Genomic DNA, 7038 nt, shown 5'->3' with positions numbered 1-7038 from the left:
TCAAGCACAAGTTGTGTCAAAGGGAGCTGAGAAGAGTTAATTACAATACAGTAAGGCTCAAAACAACCATAAATCAAAAACAAAAATAGACATTACAAGACAGTCTGTAAATAACATAAGAGATTTTGTCTTCAAAAGGGATAATCAAAAGCGAACGCGATGTATTAAAAATTCAATGTGTTGGTGTAGGACTAAAAAGAATATTTTAATAGCAGAACAGAAGTTGTCCATTAAATTTTAAATTAATTTTGCTTACAAATATCAGTATCTTAACATTTTTTTTTTAGGAAACACTAGTATCTAACAAAATTTTAGAGTATCGAAAAATTCTCTTAATTTAGTTTAGTTATGTTTTGTTAGGTATGGAACTATATTAAAAGGTTTAGGCGGGCTTTATTTGTAAGAGAAATGATATTTGCACAACCATTTTGTGATAATTGTTGAACAATTTTCTCTCATATTCATATTATCTTTATTTCTTTTTTTTCTCTCTATTATTTTCAACAAATAAAAAGAGAAAAAAAGAAAATTGTCACAAAAGTTGTCACTAAATAATTATAAAAATATCATCGTTCTGATTGAAAAATCACATTTCTATGTTGTTTTATTCTCCAACACTTGACTTAAAGTAAAAATCATTGTTATTTTTTTTTCAGATAACTTAGTGGTTAGAATTTACCTTATAAGGTGAATAAGTGGGATGTGTGGGGTTCGAACCTCGATCTCTGCATATAATAATGTTTTGTTCTACCAACTGAGCTATGCTCATGGGATAGTAAAAATCATTGTTACCATCAACGTAAATGCTTCTTTCTTTTTTTGTATTTTTGTTTTATTTTTTATAAGACTTTGTACTTGTTTTAATTATATTTTGGTTGTTGGTAGGTACCTAGTTAAAAGAAGAACTGCATTTCATTTTGGTTGGACTACCACTAGTGTCTGACTATTATCTGATACTTAAAACAATGCTGAGACTATATATTGTTTATTTAACTAAGTATGTTCCAAAATCCAAATCATATATATTCTTGTCCTTTTCACTTAGGTGTTTGGTCAGAAAGTAGATTTGGTAACCAGCAACATAGTCTACCTACCCTCTGCATGCTTTCTTCTTGCCCACTAGAGTAGACAATACCTACCACGCAACGAATGGTCAAGCTTGGTGGGGGAATTTTCTCTTCTCAAAATTTGTACATTTTTGGTGTGTTAGGTGAGGGAAAATGTTGAGTTTTTGCGATATTGATGATTTTAATGTATTTAAGGGACAAATAACTGATCAGAAGAAATTATTTTTCTTTTGCTTTCGTACCTGTTTCTGACACATTAAAGATGAGCGATTAATCCGACTCGTACGTAGAGGCATGCGCATTAGCCAAACGTTGTTTTTCGTGAGAATCAAACCCGATATTCCCCAGATATGTCTTTGGAAGGAGCTCCTTAACACTGAAGCCCAAACAACTTGCTTAAAAAAAATTAGTTTGATGAAATAGAATGATTGGTTAGAACTTATAAGAGAGATAAAAAAGTAATCAAAACTCAATATTACTTAAATGAAATCCGTTTGGTGACAGAAAATACTTATGTGATATGTATAATCAGAAGGTTTAAATACCCTTTTAACTTCTTAAATATCTCAATTGTACAATTTTAGTCTCCATTTGGTGGTCTCCTACCAAAATTTTCTCCTAAATTCTTTAGTGTTTTTACTCATTTTGCTGCTGTGAGATGCATAATTAATCGCATGACCCGAATATGAAGCACAAGAGGAACTCAAATATTGGTTTGTACCACTCACGGTTGTAGTGTAGAATGATAAATTGTGATTGAATATCATGAAGGTAAATTAGAAGTTTTTTTTTTTTTTTTTTTTTTTGGAGGGGAAGGTAAATTAGAAGATTGATATTCGTGTAATGTTAGGGGATATTTTGAGATTTTAGAATTTTAATTTAGGAGGAATAGAGTTTTAAGAAAAAGCTTACGACAAAGTTCATTATTTTTTTTTCTTCAGAAAAATGATATTTGTACAGTCAATTTGTGACAACTTTCTTCTTATATCTACATTAGGTTTTTACTTTCTCTTTTTATGGCTTTGATTTTTGTGCCTACACTTTTCTTTATAAATTTATGGTTATCCCATAAGTTATCATACAAATAGTTGTTCAAATAACACATCTTTTTTTTTGTAACATCACTAAATTTTTTTCTCAAATAAGAGATTTTATTTAAATAAGAAGAAGCTATGAGATGATAATTTTTATGGGATAGAGGAACTTTTCCCCTCTATTTTTGTACCCTATTTAATCGTTCATTCTTTGGAATTCAATTCCTTATGATCACAAATTTTCACGTATTCATGTAGTCGGTATACGTTAAATTGAGATTAAAAAAATAATTTTTCTCAATAGATTTCAATTTCTTAAAAAAAAAAATATTGAGCTTTAAATATACATTGTTTGATCTCGTCCTACTGTGTTACTTGCGTGAATGCAATCTCGACTGTAGGAGATCCATCGTCTTACCCTCCCTCTCGATCAATTCTCTAATTTTTCTTGCTCAAAATTGTGCATGTCAAAAATCAAACGCATAATGATATATATTAATTATTTTTTTAGGGGAATATATATTCATTATTTATTTATTTCTTATACATCCTATTAAATATCAATCATCAAGATAATTAATTTTTTTTTTTTGTAAAAATAATAAAATTAACGGTCTAGAAATTTGTCCTTACAATTATTGGTTTATTGATGCAATGATCAATTAATTAGGGACCACACTCACACTAGATATTTGACAAGTTACAAAGAAAAAGAGCAACAATATACTTTATATATATATATATATATATATATATATATATATATATATATATATATATATATATATATATATATAATCAAAATAAAAGTCAGATACAAGACCACAAGAATCTATTTCCCCCTAAAAGAAACGCAAGAATCTATTTTAACGTTGATTACATGTATTTATGCAGCATGAATCTATGACCATCGTTTTCTCATTAGACTTAAACTTATAGTACCCCATCCTACTATTTACTCTATATTTTTATAATGGTTTAAATATGATAATCGTCCCTGTAAAAAAAAAAATTGAAATACACCCTGTAGAAAAAAAATTTGTTTGAAAAAGGTCTCTGGCCACACTTCATGTCTAACGTGGCATACTATTCACCATGTGGCAGTTGCTGACGGTGCAACTATTGCCAGGCGGCACTGACATGGCAGTCCACGTAATTAAAAAATTTAAAATAAAATTCTGAAAATAAATTTAAAAATCTGAAAATACTTTTCCGAAAAAAACTTTAAAAATTAAAATTTTCGAAAACTTAATTTTTTGACATAAAAACTGTTAAAATTAAAAATTTTGAAAAAAACTGTGAGAATTAAATTTTCGAAAAATAGATTTTTTTAATTTGAAAATTATATATTAAAATTTTTTCGAAAATAAATTATATTTAAAAAAAAAATCTAATTTCTTGTTCTTTTAAGGAAATTTTAATTTAAAAAAACAATTTTTTTTCAGAAATTTCAAAATATATAATATTCAAAAAAATTAATTTTATTTTGAAAATTATACATAAAAATAAATCAGAAAATTATTTTAATATTTTAAAATTTATTTTCAGAATTTTAAATTGTTTTTTAAATTTTTTAATTTTTTTTCATATTTTTTAATTTAAAAAAAAAATTCAATTTTTTTTAAATTTAATATTACGTGACAAAAGTTGCACAGTCAGCAATTGCCATTTATAATTTTCGTAAACTCTATTTTTCATAATGAATTTATCAACCAATGATTAAATCATCAATATATATATATATATATATTTTTTTTTTGAGCAAAATATATATATATATATATATATATATATATATATTACTATTAACTTCAGCGGAAGTTAACTCACGCTCGGTACCCAACATAAGTTAAATTGTGATAATATTAACCCGAGTTAATTCATGTTATGTTATTGTATAGTAGACAACATCTCCTTTCTTCCATTACACAATATTCAATATCTAAAACTCTTTCCAATTAACCAACACCAAATTTCATCAAATTCAAATCAGCCACCACTACAATAACAAGTAAGTAAATTTTCATAATTCATTGACATTTTATGTTTATATGTTACATTTTTCCTCTTTAATTAGAAATTTTTTAGTTTCACGGTTTATGTAAATTTTGATTTTTTTTTTTTGGTAGGAAATAATTAAATGTTTACATGTAAATGCTATGAATCCTTGTTAGACTAGATTTAAGTTGATTAAATATTTAGATGTTTGCATGTTTATGTTTTAGTTTAATTTATGCACTCCAAGTGGTTGATGAAATGTTTTAATGAGTTTTTCATTGATTGTTTTTAATTTTTTATGGTGTAGATCCGAAGAAATGGACATTTATTAAGTAGATCTGAACACGATGTTAGTTTGTCTGCTTCAACGGTGGAAAGCCCTATCTGTTCAAGGTTCAGATCAATGTCACGTTATTAGATTTGAAGGATTAATTGGATCAAATCAACCGACGACTCAACCATAGAGACACAAGGAGGGTGGACGACCCTGAATATTGACGTCCATCGATCGACTCAATCGAGAGATTGCAGTTCATCCAGATGATGCTCACAAACGACGACGATGTGAGGAGCATGTTCTCGATATTTGGTCAGCCACAACATGTTCTTGACAATCGAGTTGGATGTTTCATTGCTAAAATCTTCTGAAGATATTGTCATGAGTTTGATTCGGCCAGATAAAGATTAGGTTGTATTATTATGTTGGATTTTGGTTTCATTCTTGTTAGTTTGCTGAAGATGTTTGCATTGAAGTGTCTTGTACTTAATTAAACATTTTCAAATCTCTTTGAAAACTTGAAAGAATTGAGAGAACACATGTTGTTTTCTACCGAATCAACTATATAGATTTTTACATCGAATTTCTTTGTATAAGATGAGTGTGACAAACAAGAATGTATTTCTAAGATGTTGTTTTGAGCTTGATCATACTTCTCTGTCAATTGAAACTTTTCAGTTGGCATGCCAGTACAATTAAGTTCAAAAGAATATATTGGAATGCATTCCTTTTTGTTCCTACTCATCTTATATGAAGGAATTCGATGTGAGAACCTATATAGTTGATTCGGTAGAATACAAAATGTGTTCTCTACATTATTTTGAGTTTTCAAAGAGACTTGTAAATTTTTACACTAAGTATAAGACACTTCAATGCCAACATTTTCAACAAACTTTCATGAATTTAATTTAAATCCAACATCATGATGAACCACATCCTTAGGAGAATGTAATGTAACACAACGCTTCGTTTATTGCCCGATTAAACGGAGATGAAATTAAACACTAAATGTTAAATTTTCGTATTGTATTCTCTTATAATTTATTTTGCGTACTTGTGTATTTTTAGTTAGGATTTATTTTGGAAATGAATCAATTGATCTTTCTAAGACATGCTCACCATTGAGCAAATGAATGTTTTAAAAAAATATAGTGAATGATTGGAAATTAAAAAAATGAACATAAGGTATTGTGAGTGAATGAATGAATGTGGTAAATGAATGTAGTGATATCTAATGATGGATACCGTGAAAAATGCGTGTTTAGGGGCTTAAAAAACAACATCTCTATCAAGAAATATTGTTATGTTAACCCGCCTAAAACCGGCACATGTTAACTCACGCTAGAAACCAGCACATGTTATTTCACACTGGGGTTCAACACAAGTTAACTTACCCTAGGTATCGAGCATGAGTTAACTTACGCTGAGGTTATTTAAGGAAAACCAGGGTGAGAATGAGCAAAAACCAAGGCGAGAAAAACAAATTTCATGTATCTTTTATGGTGTTTTGAGTTCGAATCTAAGACCATTCACTCTTTTTGTGAAAGTTACGGTAGTGTTCAACACTTTATCTACAAAAAAAAGGTTCTATTTGGTAAAAAAAAATAGTGAATAACTGATAAAATAGTTTAGAGCAAATAACTTATAAACGAGCTTATAACAAATAGATGATTAGCTATTAGTTATATTTATTTTCAATTAAAATGGCACAGGTAAAGTGAAGACAAAACATGATAAACTATAAGTTTTGTGCTACTCAAATTAACTTATAAAAAACACTATTATTTCTTCCAAAAATAAAAGCGCTATAATATCATAAAACTAAGCTATCAACTTGTGTAAAAATGACAATATCAAACAGATCTTGTTTTTAAAATACAACTTATCGAACAACTATAAATTCCCGTGAGCGTAGCTCAGTTGATAGAGATATCGCATGTTATATGTAGGGACTGGGGTTCGAACCTCAGACACTTCACATTTAATTGTATGAGTTTTATCCACTAGACCACTTAAAAAAAAAAGACTATAAGTTCAATTTTAGGTCTATCAAATAACACTTATAAAACTTAAACATGTTTTTAAGAAGGAGTATAAAATATTTTCTTGAATGAGAGCAGAAAAAAGTTTGAAACTTTTGCTCGAGAGAGTAATTATAGACCATTTTAAATAAAAATTAATTTCGATAAATTATTAGTGGAAAGTAGCCATGTGAGTGTGGCATTAAATAAGAGTCAAAAATCTTACAACAACAACGAGTATCATGGTTGGAAATGAGGTAGAAATGGGCCCCACAACAGAACCGCGTGATAGTGCGTTCACTATGAGTTGTAGTGTCCATGATACGATTTATCTCAACTACTACCGACACCTCCCACCCCAATCAACTACAACCGTTAAGATTCTTCTTCAGATCCAATCTCAACCGTTCACCTTACCAGCAGACAAGAGAATAGAACGTGGGTGGATGAAACAAAGAAAATAATTCTATTCTTGAACAAAAAACAACGAAAATAATATTTTTTTTAGAGAAAAAACAGAGAAAATAATTGAAAAATTGAATCTCATTCAAAAGCAATTTATATGATACGATAATAAATCTCTTATGAAGTTCTTAAGGTCTAACTCAATTTACAATTTAAAATTGTTAAGATGGACGCGT

Source organism: Medicago truncatula, chromosome 2, assembly GCF_003473485.1.
Source record: "Medicago truncatula cultivar Jemalong A17 chromosome 2, MtrunA17r5.0-ANR, whole genome shotgun sequence".
NCBI lineage: Eukaryota > Viridiplantae > Streptophyta > Magnoliopsida > Fabales > Fabaceae > Medicago > Medicago truncatula.
The sequence above is the reverse complement of the archived record's forward strand: the minus strand, read 5'-3'. Positions refer to the sequence as shown.